The sequence below is a fragment of the Macaca mulatta genome, chromosome 20 (assembly GCF_049350105.2).
Source record: "Macaca mulatta isolate MMU2019108-1 chromosome 20, T2T-MMU8v2.0, whole genome shotgun sequence".
Classification (NCBI taxonomy): domain Eukaryota; kingdom Metazoa; phylum Chordata; class Mammalia; order Primates; family Cercopithecidae; genus Macaca; species Macaca mulatta.
The window spans coordinates 43909069-43924808 of NC_133425.1; the positions used below are offsets into that span (position 1 = coordinate 43909069).

At 45.9% G+C, this 15740-nt stretch overlaps 1 non-coding gene and 1 pseudogene across 1 annotated transcript; one reads left to right on the forward strand and one right to left on the reverse strand.

Moving 5' to 3' along the window:
* Nucleotides 1-464: 464 nt before the first annotated feature.
* Nucleotides 465-568, reverse strand: LOC114674520 (small nucleolar RNA U13). The gene has a single exon (XR_003725670.2). It is a non-coding gene; the product is annotated as a small nucleolar RNA U13 (small nucleolar RNA).
* Nucleotides 569-4886: 4318 nt separating this feature from the next.
* LOC100425752 (molybdenum cofactor biosynthesis protein 1 pseudogene) lies at nt 4887-6881 on the forward strand (annotated as a pseudogene).
* The last annotated feature ends 8859 nt before the right edge of the window (nt 6882-15740 follow it).

Consider the following 15740-nt stretch of genomic DNA (forward strand, 5'->3'; position numbering starts at 1 on the left):
AACAGAACTTTTACATGAATAGTCGTAGCAGCACTATTCACAGTGGCCAAAAGGTGAAAACAACTCAAATGTCCATTAACACATAAGCAGATAAATTGTGGTATATACACACAATGAGATATTATCCTGTCATAAAAAGAAATGATGTACTGATACAGGCTACAAAATTTGTGAACCTTGAAAACATTATGCTAAGTGAAAAAAAAAAATGGGCCAGACACAAAAGGCCAATATAGTATGATTCTATGTAAAATATCCAGACTAGGCAAATCCATAGAGACAGAAAGCAGATGAATGGTTGCCAGAGCTTAGGGAAGGTGGAATGGGGAGTGACTGCTTAATGTGTACGGGGTTTCCTTCTGAGGTAGTGAAAATGTTCTAGAACTAGATGGTAGTAATGGTTGCACAATATTATAAATGTACTGTCACTGATGGTAAATTTTGTTATGTGTATTTTCTGTGTGTGTCAGACTGGTAATGTGTTGATGTTGTAACAAGGCTTGAGGGAGTCACATCTCACACATGCACGTGAAAACCCAACGATCATGCTTATAAACTCCAAAAGGATCATGTTATATGGATCTTATCACACTTAAAAAACTTTCCGAGTAAAAAAGAGAAAAAAAATGTTTTCAGAGATCTTTGGGCATTAACTCAAATTAATAGTTACCTGAAATTCCCAAAACAGAAAATTAACCAATGAAGACATTGGTTACATAGGAGTATGTATTTGTCAGAACTCCTTGAATTGTACTTAAGATCTGTCTTTCACTCTATGTATATTTTTACCTCACTAAAAATTTGGCCAATCAAAAGTAACAGAAAATGCAACTATACTACGTGCAAAAATAATCTATGAAGAGGTGATATTATGTTACCTACAATATTGAATTATATAGCTTCTGGGAATCCAGGTAGTCATAGACAATGCTTTGTGGAGCTCTGGGAAGCCTATCGTAAAGTTATTTAAATTACCACTGAATTCTAGAAGGAATTGCAACGTGGAGTTGCAATCAGGGTAGACGTTCAGTGTCCCAGAGGTCATGGCATGTTCCTTTTGCAGCTGCACCCAGATGTTCACAGTGGTGGAGACCTTGCTTCCCAGTAACACCAAGTCTGAATGTAATTTCACTTAATGTTCTTTGGCTATAGAGCAGTCAATAATGAGAAGTATCCACTGCAAATAAAATTATTTACAGTTGTCACATGGGGCTAGCTCATCCATCACTATATCCCTACTTCACCAGTGCATAATATGTAAAATCACATTGTATCTGACAAATGAATCAACAAAAGATTTTCTCCTATTTACATTAGAAGCATCCAGTAAAACCATTCCCAAACAAAAATTTAACATTTAACCAATATTTAACAACTTCACCAAATATGTCTTTATTTACTGAAATCTCGACACATAGAATTACAGTATCATAACTCTATTCTGTAAGCCCAGTTTCACATGAATTAGATTCCACAGTTCTTAAAAATCTCACTGAAATTAGAGGGTGATTGTGAAATCTTTTAGTTCCAAAGAAACTTCGTCTAGTTTTAGTCTTTGTTTGTTCCTTGCTGATACCAGATAGAAATAGGGTTATATGAATACCTTTTAAAATAGCATAAGTCGGCCAGGCACGGTGGCTCACACCTGTAATCCTAGCACTTTGGGAGGCCAAGGCAGGTGGATCACCTGAGGTCACAAGTTTGAGACCAGACTGGTCAACATAGTGAAACCCGTCTCTACTAAAAACACAAAAAGTTGCCAGGCGTGATGGCGCACGCCTGTAATCCCAGCTACTCAGGAGGCTGAGGCAGAAGAATGGCTTGATCTGAGAGGTGGAGGTTGCAGTAAGCCGAGATCATGCCACTGTACTCCAGCCTGGGTGACAGAGCAAGACTCTGCCTCAATAAATAAATAAATAACATGACATAAAAATAAAATGGCCTAAGTCTAACAGTCCCCCAAAAAAGGAAAAAAAATAGGGGCTGGGAGGGCTGGCTCATGTGTAATCCCAGCACTTTGGAAGGTTGAGGGGCAAAGGTCACTTGAGCCTGGGAGTTTGATACCAGCCTGGCCAAGACACCATTTCTACAAAAAGTACAAAAATTAGCCAGGTGTGGTGGTGTGTGCCTGTGGTCCCAACTACTTGGGAGGCTGATGTGAAAGAATCACTTGAGCCTAGGAGGTCCAGGCTGCAGTGAGCTGTGACCACGACACTGCACTCCAGCCTGGGTGACAGAGTGAGACCCTGTCTCAAAAAATAAATAAATAAAAATACATAAAATAAATAAAATTACAAACTCTAGGTAAAACAAAAGCTGATAATGAAACTTAAAAGCATTTCTGAGCTCTGCAGTGAACAATGTTTATATTGTCATAATATAAATCCTGTTTATTAAATTTTAATTTTAATAATCTATAGTTAGGCTGGGCGCAGTGGCTCACACCTGTAATCCCAGCACTTTGGGAGGCCGAGGCAGGCAGATCACCTGAAGACAGGATTTCAAGACCAGCCTGGCCAACATGGTGAAACCCCGTCTCTACTAAAAATACAAAAATTAGCCAAGCATGGGGGCATGTGCTTGTAATCCCAGTTACTTGGGAGGCTGAGGCAGGAGAATTGCTTGAATTTGGAGGTTTAGTGAGCCAATATCATGCCACCACACTCTAGCCTGGGTGACAGAGTGAGACCCTGTCTCAAAAAAAAAAGAGAAAGAAAAAAATCTATAGTTAGACAACATATAGATGTAATTTTGATTATAGGACAGAAAATAAGTGCTATTCACTTTGTCAATCTAAAATTAAATTTCAAATTACAGAAGTTGAAAAGTAAAAGGGAGAAGAACTCAAAGTGCGCGACAGGCTGATATTCCCGTCTCACGAAACAGGAACCAAGAGACACTACATAATTAATAGAATTAGAAGTAAAACTGTTAGCATATGACCAAAGTTACTGGAGCAGACACACTACGTAACCAATATTTATTCCCCTTTACTTCCTTGTAACAGGACCCTAGTTTTGTTCAGGACATCAATATGGTGTAATGATGATATGTAATGGATCATTCAGAAACCAGTGAATCTTAACCCTGGCCGCACATTGCAACCACCCAGAAGAGATTATAATTTAATTGGTCTAGGGCAAGTTTTCTCAAACTTGACACTACTGACATTTTGAAAGAATAATTCTGTGTTGTTGGGGGCCGTTCTGTGTGTTGTAGGGTGTTTTACACCACCCTGGCCTCTATCCACTTAGTGGTGGGAGCACCTCGCCCCAGTTACAAGAATCAAGACTGTACACAGGCATTGCCAACTTGCCCTTGGTTGAGAACCACTGAACCTAGGATAAGACCATGTTCAGAGATGTACACTTAAAATATCCCTAGGAGATTCTAATATGTAACCAGGGTTGAGAACTATTGATATAAGCCAATTAGTCAATCCAGTTTCCTGTAGGTTTTTTCAGGTTCCCTTGCATCTATGTGTGGTCATATGACTTAGTTCTGGTCAGTGAGATTTAAGTGGAAGTTTGCTTTGCTAGAGGGTTTGTGAGAGGAAGTCTAAGAAAGATTGTACTTTATTGATGAAAGGTGACAGACACAGCTTCTGTTTCTTGCCTATTCTCTTTTTCCTGTTTGTATGAAGCTGTGAATGTTTGGAGTTGTGGCCATCATCTTGTAATCAAATGAAGACAAGCATGAATATAAAAACTAGCCTGTTAAGGATGGCAGAGAGGAAAGACAGAAAAGGCATAAAATAAAAATTTTATTTAAACTTTTATTTTATTTTAAACTGAGTCCCTGCTGGCAGTTTTTGGCAGCTGAACCAACAATAAGCAGGACTTGTTAAGTGAGTACAAATTTCTTTGTGTTTAAGCTGCCGTAGGCAGTTTTTTGTCATCTGAGTGAAAATCAATCACAATTACTACAGTTACAAACGTTAATAAAAGGAAGAAGTAAAAACAGATACTCAACTGGTAGGATGGAAATGGGAAGGAGAGAGAATACTGTAAACAAGCTAAATCTTTATCTCTCATAACAGGAAGTATAAAGGGATAAATAAAAACAGTTGCATATACATATATCCAAAAGAATTGAAAACACAAGTGCACACAAACACATATATGAACGCTCACAGCAGCGTTATTCATAACAGCCCAAGGTGGAAACAGTCTAAATGTCCATCAACTGACGAATGGATAAGCAAAATGTAGTCTATACATAAAATGTAGTCTATACATACATTACTTTATGACTAGCCATCATAAAGTAATGGGGCACTGACACACCCTACGACATGGATGAACCCTGAAATCACTACACTAAGTGACAGAAGCCAATCATACAAAGTCACATATTGTGTGATTCCATCTATATGAAACATCCAGAAAAGGTAAATCTATAGAAACATAAAGTAGATGGGCCTGGCGCGGTGGCTCACGCCTGTAATTTCAGCACTTTGGGATACCGAGGCAGGCAGAGCATTTGAGGTCAGGAGTTCGAGACCAGACTGGCCAACATGGGGAACCACCACCTCTACTCAAAATAAAAAACAGTAACCGGGCGTGGTGGTGCATGCCTGTAATCTCAGCTACTCAGGAGGCTGAGGTAGGAGAATCGCTTTTGCTCGGCCAGTGTGCTCCCGAAGCCGGCTGCGGGCCGAGAGCACCTCCCCCCAGTTACAAGAATCAAGACTGTACACAGGCATTGCCAACTTGCCCTTGGTTGAGAACCACTGAACCTGGGATAAGACCATGTTCAGAGATGTACACTTAAAATATCCCTAGGAGATTCTAATATGTAACCAGGGTTGAGAACTATTGATATAAGCCAATTAGTCAATCGAGTTTCCTGTAGGTTTTTTCAGGTTCCCTTGCATCTATGTGTGGTCATATGACTTAGTTCTGGCCAGTGAGATTTAAGTGGAAGTTTGCTTTGCTAGAGGGTTTGTGAGAGGAAGTCTAAGAAAGATTGTACTTTATTGATGAAAGGTGACAGACACAGCTTGTCCTGGATGTCCCGGATGCTGAGGCGGCTCCTGAGGTCCAACGCCCCGAGCTGCAGCTCAGGGTTTCCGGTGATGCCGCCCCGCCCCGGCGAGTCCGCGCAAGCTGCCTGAGAGGAGGTGTCCAGGCGGAGGCAGTTCCTGCGGGAGCACAAGGCCCCCTTTTCCGCCTTCCTCACAGACAGCTTCGGCTGGCAGCACAGCTACCTGCGGATCTCCCTCATGGAGAAGAGCAGCCTCATGTGTCAGTACTGCATGCCCGAGGAGGGGTCCCGCTGACCCCCAAGGTCAACCTGCTGACCACAGAGGAGATCCTGACCCTTGCCTGGCTCTTTGTGAAGGAAGGCGTGGAAAAAGTTCCGGCTCATGGGCGGAGAGCCGCTCATTCAGCCGGACATGGTGGACATTGTGGCCCCGCTCCAGCGGCTGGAAGGGCTGAAGACCATCGGTGTCACCACCAATGGCATCAACCTGGCCCGGCTGCTGCCCCAGCTTCACAAGGCTGGTCTCAGCGCCATCAACATCAGCCTGGACACACTGGTGCCTGCCAAGTTTGAGTTCATCGTCCGCAGGAAAGGCTTCCACAAGGTCATGGAGGGCATCCACAAGGCCACGGGCTGTACAACCCTGTGAAGGTGAACTGTGTGGTGATGCCAGGCCTTAACCAGGATGAACTCCTGGACTTTGTGGCCTTGACCGAGGGCCTCCCCCTGGATGTGCGCTTCATAGAGTACATGCCCTTTGATGGTAACTAGTGGAACTTCAAGAAGATGGTCAGCTATAAGAAGATGCTAGAAACTGTCTGGCAGCAATGGCCAGAGCTGGAGAAGCTGCCAGAGGAGGAATCCAGGACAGCCAAGGTCTTTAAAAATCCCTGGATTCCAAGGCCAGAACAGCTTCATCATGTCCATGTCTGAACATTTCTGTGGGACCTGCAACCGCCTGTGAATCACAGCTGATGGGAACCTCAAGGTCTGCCTCTTTTGGAAACTCTGAGGTATCTCTACGGGATCACTGCAAGCTGGGGCCTCCAAGCAGGAGCTGCTGAGAATCATCCGGGCTGCCGTGGGCAGGAAGAAGCGGCAGCATGCAGGCATTTCCCAGATGAATAACCGGTGACCCATCAAGTCATTTTTGATGTTCCACGATTCCCCACCAGCTAATCCAAGCATTTCCTCCTGGGACCCCCTCCATGGTCAGGGTCTAAGATCCAGAATGAGTTTCTCTAGCCAGATGGCCACTTTATGGAAAGGATACAGGGTTCCCCAGACCCCTCTTCTAGCCCAGCAGCAGCTAGGGTGTGGCTCTTTTCAGAGACACTACACTTCCCATGCAGACTCAGATGCCAACTCAAAGTGCCTTAGCCCAGGTTCCTGGGCTCCTGCTGCCCCCTCAGGACCCCAGTTAACCTCAGAACAACTAACGCATGTGGACTTGGAAGGACGGGAAGCTATGGTAGATGTGAGCAGGAAGAGCGGGTGGCTGTGGCCTCAGCCATGGTCCTCCTGGGGCCTGTAGCCTTCAAGCTTGTCCAGCAGAACCAGCTCTAGAAAGGAGATGCCCTGGTGGTGGCCCAGCTGGCTGGAGTCCAGGCAGCCAAGCTGACCAGCCAGCTGATCCCTCTGTGCCACCATGTGGTCCTGAGCCACGTTCCAGGTGCAGCTGGAGCTGGACAGCACGTGCCATGCCATGGAGATCTGGGCATCTTGCCAGACTCGGGGCCCCCACCAGAGTGGAAACGGAGGCCCTGACCTCTGGTGCAGTGGTCGCCCTCACTCTGTATGACATGTGCAAGGCTATCAGCAGGGACATCATATTGGAGGAGATCAAGCTCATTAGCAAGACCGGCGGCCAGCAGGGGGACTTCCATCGGGCTTAGTTCCTGCCCTTCTCACCCATGGCCCAGCCAGGTCTGGAGATGGGATGCAATTTAAGCTGAGGGAAAAATATCAGTTTCCTTTAATCACAGTCACTGTTTACCTTGAGCACTAAACCTGAAGTCAGCCTGCTCTACTACTAGGCCTGCTGCTAGATGATCTTTAATGACTGATGGGGCTTCCTTTCTATAGGGAGGATACCAGCAGGCCCTTAAGCCTTCTAGGACACTAAGGTCATGGGAGCTGGACTGCAACAAGCAATGCTAGATAACTGAGAAATCGTGTTCTTTCTGGACTATTTCAGACAACCAGTCTCAGACAGTCCAGCCCAGAAATTTTCCTTCTCATTTTGGGTTTTCTCTTCTCCTACTTTCCTGGGGAGAGATTAAGGGCTCATTAAGCAGAGGAACCCACTTTGAGGACAGCAAAGCACAAGCTTGCCTGAAGAATGCATCTCCCCAGCAGCTCTGCCTCCCTAAGTCTGTAAAGCCACAGCCCTGCCCTGTCCTGACTTCATCTCTCCCTCTGCCCAAGTCTATGTCCCATCAAACTTGCAGCCTTTCAGCTTAACAGTTGCCTGGTCCTGTTGGCTCCCTTTCCTCAGGCCCCCTCCTCTGAAACAGGATGTGCACACGTGGGCCACAGCCCTAAGGACTCCTGGCGGACCACATAGCCCACACCTGGCCGTGCTCACGGCTGTTCCACCCACCTCTCTTTATTCTGGAGCATATCAGGGAAAGAAGAGTTGACGACAGATTGCCTTCACCCTCGGCGCACAAATAAAGCTACGATGCCAACTTTGCAAATGCAATAAATAAATAAATAAAGTAGATGACTAGTTGCCTAGGGTTGGGGGAGGGGCAATGGGGAATGATTGCCTAATGGATATGGGGTTTCCTTTTGGCATGGTGAAAACATCCTAAAATCAGATAGTGGTGATAGTTGCACAACTTTATGAATATACAAAACCCCACTGAATTGCACTCTTTAAAATGATGAATTTAATGGTATGTGAATTATACCTCATTAACTAAAAATTAAAAAAAAAAAACCACCTACAGAAACAGCTCTATAAGCTGAGTATTAGAAGTATGGAAGGATCCACCAAAAGGCAAAGTTGAAAGACACTCCTTCTTAGGAGCAGGAAGAGGGCTTGGGAGGGCAATTGCTTTTCATTATTAGTCCTTCTGGATCCTTTGATATATATATATAATTTTAAATGTGTCTGTATTACTTTGGTAAAAATTTTAAAGAAAATTTAAAGGAAAAAAGTGATAAAAGAATCTTTCTTTCTTTGTAGCCTTGGATAAGCTAGCAACTGGTGTAAGCAATAAATTTTCTCTCTTATTTCCAGGCAAGCTGCCAAATTAAATCCCTTTCTTTTCCTGCTGATGTCTGCCAACGTGGTGTCAGAGACTGAAAACTAGCTTCTAAGTAAATAGGAAAAAAGAAAAATAAAAAGCACATTCTTAACTAAAGTCACACATTTATAATTCTTCAAGCTCATGACTAACACAATGTTTTTCATAACCCTGGAAAAGTGAGAAGCATGTCATAACTCACAAATAACCTCTGAAACCATTTAAGAGCTTTTCAGCAAGAGAAAGGAGAGTGTTAAACAGCAATAACCTGTCACTTCAATCCAGATCTAAATTCCAAACCAGTAGGACAAATGTACACAGCCACGTGTACATGAACTCTGCAGATATCAAAATAGAAGTTTATGCTTTCAACTGAGCAATCCATTTTCCTGGAGAGAACACTTTCTTCCTGCAAGTGAGTATGAAAGGCCTCAAATCCAAGATTTCTGAGCAACTGCTCCTGAAGAATCCAGTTTCAACTCCTACAAAATGCAACTGCAACTTAGAAACAAAATGCAGACATATTTTCTTTTTTCTTTCTTTCTTTTTTTTTTTTTTTTTTGGAGACAGAGTCTCGCTCTGTCGCCCAGGCTGCTGGAGTGCAGTGACATGATCTCGGCTCGCTGCAACCTCTACCTCCCAGGTTCAAGTGATTCTTCTGCCTCAGCCTCCCAAGTAGCTGGGGTTACAGGCACCCGCCACCACACCCAGATAATTTCTGTATTTTTAGTAGTGATGGGGTTTCACCATGTTGGTTAGGCTGGTCTCAAACTCCTGACCTCGTGATCCACCCGCCTTGGCCTCCCAAAGTGCTGGGATTACAAGCATGAACCACCGCACCTGGCCCTTTCTCTATTTTCTTTTCTTTCTCTATTTTCTTTTCTTTCTCTCTTTCTTTCTTTCTTTCTCTCCTCTCTGTCTTCTTCTTCCTTTTTTTTTTTTTTGACAGGATCTCACTCTGTCACCCAGGCTGTAGTGCAGTGGTGCGACCTCGGCTCACTTTAACCTCTGCCTCCCAGGCTCCAGCGATCCTTCCAGGTAGCTGGGACTACAGGTGTGTGCCACAACACCCGGCTGATTTATTTATTTATATATATGTATATTTTTTGTAGAGGCGGGGATTTTCTCATGTTGCTCAGGATAGCCTCGAACTCCTGAGTTCAAGCAATCCACCCACCCCGACCTCCCCAAGTGTTGGGGTTACAGGCGTGAGCCACTGCACCCGGTCTCGCACACATTTTCATTAGGTGCCCTCTGATGTCAGCAGCTGGTTGAAGGTTTAATGGTGTAGAGCGCGCGCAGAGTGGGGTGGGAACTTGTGTGTCTCACCCCTGCCCCACCCCGCTTGGGTTTCCCTGCAGTTTCCACCAGAGTCATAAGCAGAACCTAAAACAAATGGGTTTAGAAGTAACTTTAGCCTCTTTGGCTACTTCTGGTGCTCACCGAATCCAGAAAAATGTTCTTTTTTAACGTCCTGTTATTTTGCACAAACGATTTCCTGCTTAAGAGTGAGGAGCAAAACCTCTGGCTTTTAACTCTGCCAAAGACCTACTTGAAGTCAATCTGCACTTTTTTAAATTTTTAGGCGCAGCAAAGTCTTATCTCATTCTATCTGCATTTTATAACAATCCCACATTTTGACTCTACTTTCCTCAAGCATTCTAACCCTTCCGTGCCCTCGCTGCCAGCCACCCACTCAAGGGAACTTCACACACTCAAGAGCGACAGGGGCTGGACAGAAGAACCTGGCAGCTGTCCAAAGCCTTCAGTGCCTAATTTCCCACCAAGAGCAAGAAGGACAAGGCTTCTTCCCTGCGGCCTCCTCTTGCCAATCCTCACTGGATTCTTAGTTCCTGCCTCAGTGTTATTTTCTCCAAGCAACACAGCAAGTGAGGCCCGATGGGTCTGGAAGGCTTACACGGCCCAAAGGGGCAATGACAGTGGGCTTCAGAGCTGTGGTTGAGAGTCCGGAGGATTTCAGCCTGGATTTCACATACCATCCTCATCATGAGGAAGGAAGCAGCTCCCATATGGGAGCTGGGAGGTGGGCTGGCTGCCGAAAGCACCAGGTTCACCTCCTGAGGGTTCACATTCGTGAAAAAGTTTCTCCTTCCCACTAACTGGATCCTATTTGGCCTGGTTTGAGTCATGTGTTCATCCCTGGGCCAATCACTATTGCCTGATGGAAGGATTCTGATAGGCCACATCCAAGTCACATGATCATGTTGAGTCATGTGCTCATCTCTGGACCAATCACTGTGACCTGGTGGGCAGATTCTAATAAGCCAGGCCCAAGTCACATGATCACCTGCCTGATTGTGGGGGCAGGAAGTCAGGATTGTAGTTACCAAAAGAAGGGGAGTGAGTCTCCAAGAAACAAGAACTGTGCTTTCTTTATGTATATCTACTCAAAAACAGCAACAGCAAACAAAAAATTAGAAGGAAGGTTGAAGACAAACACTAGGAGCATAAAAGTCTCTCCTACTGTCTAGACAGATGCGTCCTTAGGATCGACAACTACATACCATTTTGTAACTTGCTATTTTTACTTATTTGTTGAGGACTTAGTATATGCAGTGCTCTAATAAAGTTCAGCACAGAGGATGCACAGAAAGACTGGGAAAAAAGGTAAGTGCAGCTAGGTGTGGTAGTTCACACCTATAATCCCAGCACTTTGGGAGGGTGAGGCAGGAGGATCGCTTGAGGCCATGAGTTCAAGGCCGGCCTGGGCAACATAAGAAGATGCCTGTCTCTAAAACACTAAAATAAAATAAACTAGCCAGTGTGGTGGCACATGACTATAGTTCCAGTTACTCAGGAAGGTGAGGCGGGAGGATCACTTGAGCCCAGGAGTTCCATGCTGCAGTGAGCTATGATCATGACAGAGCGAGACTGTGAGTCTTTAAAAAAAAAAAAACTAAACACATTTTTTAAGCTTTTAATATAAATGACCAAACTGTACCCAGAGGGATTTCATCTTTGTATACCTACTCACTGTGCCTAGACTTCCCTACCCACCGGCCTCAGTTAGCACAGCCATGGAACCATCCTCCCACAGAAGACAACGCTCAGAAATCTCTTTCTGGGAAGGCCTTTTCAGGAGGCCTCAACCTCCAATTCGAGTCTCTGAGGCTTAAAAATTGAAATGGCTGGAAAATGTCCATCTTAGACCCTTTCACCCCCTTATTGGAGGCCCTGTGCCCCCTCTGATGTCCTTCTCTCCTGTTCCCCTTCAGGTGTTGGCCAGAGATAACTTAAAGCAAGAACTGTTCAGGACCATTTAAGGTTTTTAATATCAGAGCTTGGGAAGACTTACTGGTGGAATTTCAGGCATCAGGACCCACAGTGGAGGAAATCCTGTAATTTGATGTCAGGCTGACTTGGGTTTCATCTCCAGCCTTACCACTTATTAAGTATGTAGCTTTGGGCAAAATACTGAACAGATCCTCCAGTTATTTTGAGGGTAAACTTGAAAGTACTACTATATTTTAAATACCCATCAAACGATCTGGTTTAAAGTCAGCACCCGGTAAATGTATTGTTGCACTGTGACTTGCTTTGCTGTTTGACCTTTGCCAAATCCCCGTGTCTCTGGACAATGAGGGTTGAATGAGATGTTCCGCCTGTTCTGAGAGCCTGGGATTTCTGAGTGCAGGATGTGTTGGAAGTCCAGAGAGGCATGGTGTGTGTGCGTGCATGCACCTGTATGCCTGTGTTTTGTGTGGGAGCATGAATATATGTGTGTCCCTTGGCACTAGGTGAAGATGTTACCCTTGGAACCCCAAACCCCATGGAGGCAGAGAGCTTTCCAGCTTCCTGCCACCATGTCAGGGTGGCAATCACTTGAAAGTTTTGGAAAACCTGAGAGGGTGGCAGGGAGATGGATCTGTAGGCGACCAAAGTTGGGTTGCTAGGGAGTCACCTCCACTCCTTCCCCCAGGATGCTTGAAACAAATAAGGGGGCTAAGTGGGTTTGGCCTGGCTCCTCCGCAACTCTGTATCTGTGCACTGCAGGCTCAGCTCCTCCTGCAGTGTGCTGGCTGGTGGCCAGGCCTCATTTTCAATGTTCACAGCTAAATTGGATCCAGATGTTGCTGAGGAATCTGATGTTAAACAAATGCATTCCCTGGGCAGCCGTCATTTCTACTGCAGAAGGGCAGGAAGCCTCAGACCCCTGAGCCTGGGCAAAGGTGTTGGAGGGGCCCGAGGCTGATGGGATCTCTGGTTGTTTCTTCTGTGGGGCGGTAGGGTGTTCCCTAGCTGGCCTAACTTATGGCCAGATTATCATGTTCATGAAATATCTGGTCAAATGATGGGCTGGGCCTCTTTGAAAGGTACATGAATCCCACCTCTCCATCTTGGGAGCTGCCTCCAGACCAGCTTGATTTCTTGTGTGCTTTCCTTAACTTGAGCTTGTCCTTTCATCAGGCTTGGAAGGGTCCGGCTGCATGGAGCCAGTGGTGGGACATGTCAAGGGAGTCCAGGAGCTGAGCATGGATGCTCTATCGCCCTCCTATGTTTGGAAATCTACTGAATGTCACAGACAGTCTTCCTTCTCTTCCTTCCAGGGGTACTGTGCACCAGGCATTCAAAGACAGCACTTGGGAGATCTTCATAGCAGCCCTCAAAGTAGGTTTTAGCCTCTGCTCAGAGTAACTGTAAATAACTCCATGGAGGTTACAACAGCAGAGGCTGGTGGAGCCACAATTGAAGTTGAGGTCTGACTGACATTGAGGGAGTGTTTTCTCCCTCTTCCATGGTGTATTCATCAAGCACTGGTCCTGACACCAGGGGACACAGATGAACCAGAAACCCTGCCCTGGGGAAGCTGGTGGGGCAGCGAGGAGTCAATAACAATTGAGACAGAGTCGAGCGAAGGGTGGGCTGAAGCAGGGCTGGAAATGACTTCCGTGGAGTGCAGGGGAGGGAGAGACACAGCTGCAGAGGGGTGCTGACTGAGTCAGGGAGAGGCTGTTACGGAGGAGGACAACCCTCGGGGATGGTGGCTCTCTAAAGGAGCAGGACATGGCGACCAAATGCAATGCGGGATCCCAGGTTGACTCTTGGATTAAAAATAATAATAATTTTTTAAAAAGCTACAGGTTGGGTGCAGTGGCTCACGCCTGTAATCCCAGCACTTTGGGAGGCTGAGACTGGTAGATTGCCTGAGCTCAGGGGTTTGAGACCAGACTGGGCAACATGGTGAAACCCTGGCTCTACCCACAGTCCAAAAACTTAGCCGGGTGTGGTGGCGCACATCTGTGGTCCCAGCTACTTGGGAGGCTGAGGGAAAGGATCGCTTGAGCTCAGTAGGTGGAGGTTGCAGTGAGCTGAGATCACACCATAGCACTCCAGTCTGGGCAACAAGAGTGAGACTGTCTCAAAAAAAAAGAAAAAAAAGTTACGAAAGGCCTTACTAAGGTGATTGATAAAATTTAAATATGTAGTCTATTTTAGATAATAATAGAGTGTCAATATAAAATCTCCTTAATTATATTTAAATTGTGGTTAAAATTACAAAATTAAAATACAAAAATACTAAAAATACAAAAAGTATCCGAGCATGGTGGTACATATCTGTAGTCCCAGCTACTTGGGAGGCCGAGGCATGAGAATGCTTGAACCCGGGAAGCGAGGGTTGCAGTGAGCCAAGATTGTACCACTGCACTGCAGCCTGGGGAACAGAGTGAGACTCTGTCTCAAGACAACAACAAAAAGAGCCTATGCATTGACATATAGCCAAGTGGTAACATATCAACAACTGATGAACTTAGATGAAAGATATAAGGGTATCTTATACAGATACGGAAAAGAAAAGAAAAAAGAAATAGGAGCAGAAAAAGACGTCAGTAAAGGAGAAGTGGGAGAGGGCAGAAGGGCAGGGTCCTGGCAGCCCAGAGAGGGTGGGTGAGTCCAGGAACTCAGCACAGGCTGTGGAAGGCAGGGGTGGAGAGATAGGGTGCAGAACAGTGGGAAGGCCGCTGCCAGCCTTGGAGTGCAGGAAAGCACAGGGAAGGTAGGAGGAGGAGGGAACCATTGTTTAAAGATTTCTCCAGTAATGTGATGGAGGCTAGGGGGCACAGTAGGGGTGAGCAAAGGCCTCCTTAGGATGGGAGCATCCTGAGCCCTTTTCTAGGAAGAACAGAAAGGGCTGACAGAGAGAGAGAGTTGATAAAGAATTAGGGACACTGGGTGCGGTGGCTCACGCCTGTAATCCCAGCACTTTGGGAGGCCAAAGCAGGTGGATCATGAGGTCAGGAGTTCAAAACCAGCCTGGCCAACACGGTGAAACCCTGTCTCTACTAAAAATACAAAAATTAGCCAAGCGTGGTGGCCCATGCCTGTAACCCCAGCTACTTGGGAGGCTGAAGCAGGAGAATCGCTTGAACCCGGGAGGTGGAGGTTGCAGAGAGCTGAGATTGCACGACAGCGCTCCAGCCTGCAGATGGAGAGCAAGACTCCATCTCAAAAAAAAAAAAAAAAAAAAAAAAATTGAGAGAGCCCGTGTTTTATTTCCCTATTTTCTTAGCTCTTGACCCAGTGTGGCATCATCTGCCTGGCTTTCTCCTTCATGGCAATGTGAGCTCTGTGAAGGCAGTAATTCTTCACTCCTTTTCTTTATCTTCATGGCTTTGTCCCCAGCATATGGCAGGGCTCTGTAAGTAATTTTGAATTAATGAGTGACAAGGTGTGTCTTAGTTTTCTGAGGTGGCTGTAGTAGAGGACCATGGACTGGGCGGCTTCAAAACAGGAATGTGTTGTCTCACAACTTTGGAGCCTGAGAGGCTGGAGTCAAAGTGTAGGTGCTGGCTCCTTCTGAGGGCTGTGAGGGAAGGATCTGTTCCAGGCCCTCTCTTTGGCTGATAGACAGCCCCCTTCTCCCTGTGCCTTTTTGTTTTTGAGACAGGGTCCCATTCTGTCCCCAGGATGGAGTGCAGTGGCACGATCTTAGATCATTGCAGCCTGGACCTCCTGGACTCAAGTGATCCTCCCACCTCAGCCTCCCAAGTAGCTGGGACTACAGGTGTGCCCCACCATGCCTGGCTAATTTTTAATTTGTTTTTAATTTTTTTTTTGAGATGGATTCTCATTCTTGTCATCCAGGCTGGAGTGCAGTGGTACAATCTCAGCTCACTGCAACCCCCACCTCCTGGGTTCAAGTGATTCTCCTGCCTCAGCCTCCCAAGTAGCTGGGACTACAGGTGCATACCACCACGCCTGGTTAATTTTTTTGTATTTCTAATAGAGACGGGGTTTCACCATGTTGGCCAAGCTGGTCTCGAACTCCTGACCTCAGGTGATCCGTCCACCTCGGCCTCCCAAAGTGCTGAGACTACAGGCATGAGCCACTGAGCCCAGCCTTAAAATTTTTCCTGAGACAGGGGTTGTGCTGTGTTGTCCAGGCTGGTCTTAAACTCTTAAACTCCTAGCCTCAAGCAGTTCTCCCATCTCAGCCTCCCAAAGTGCTAGGATTACAGGCGTGAGCCACTGTGCCTGCCT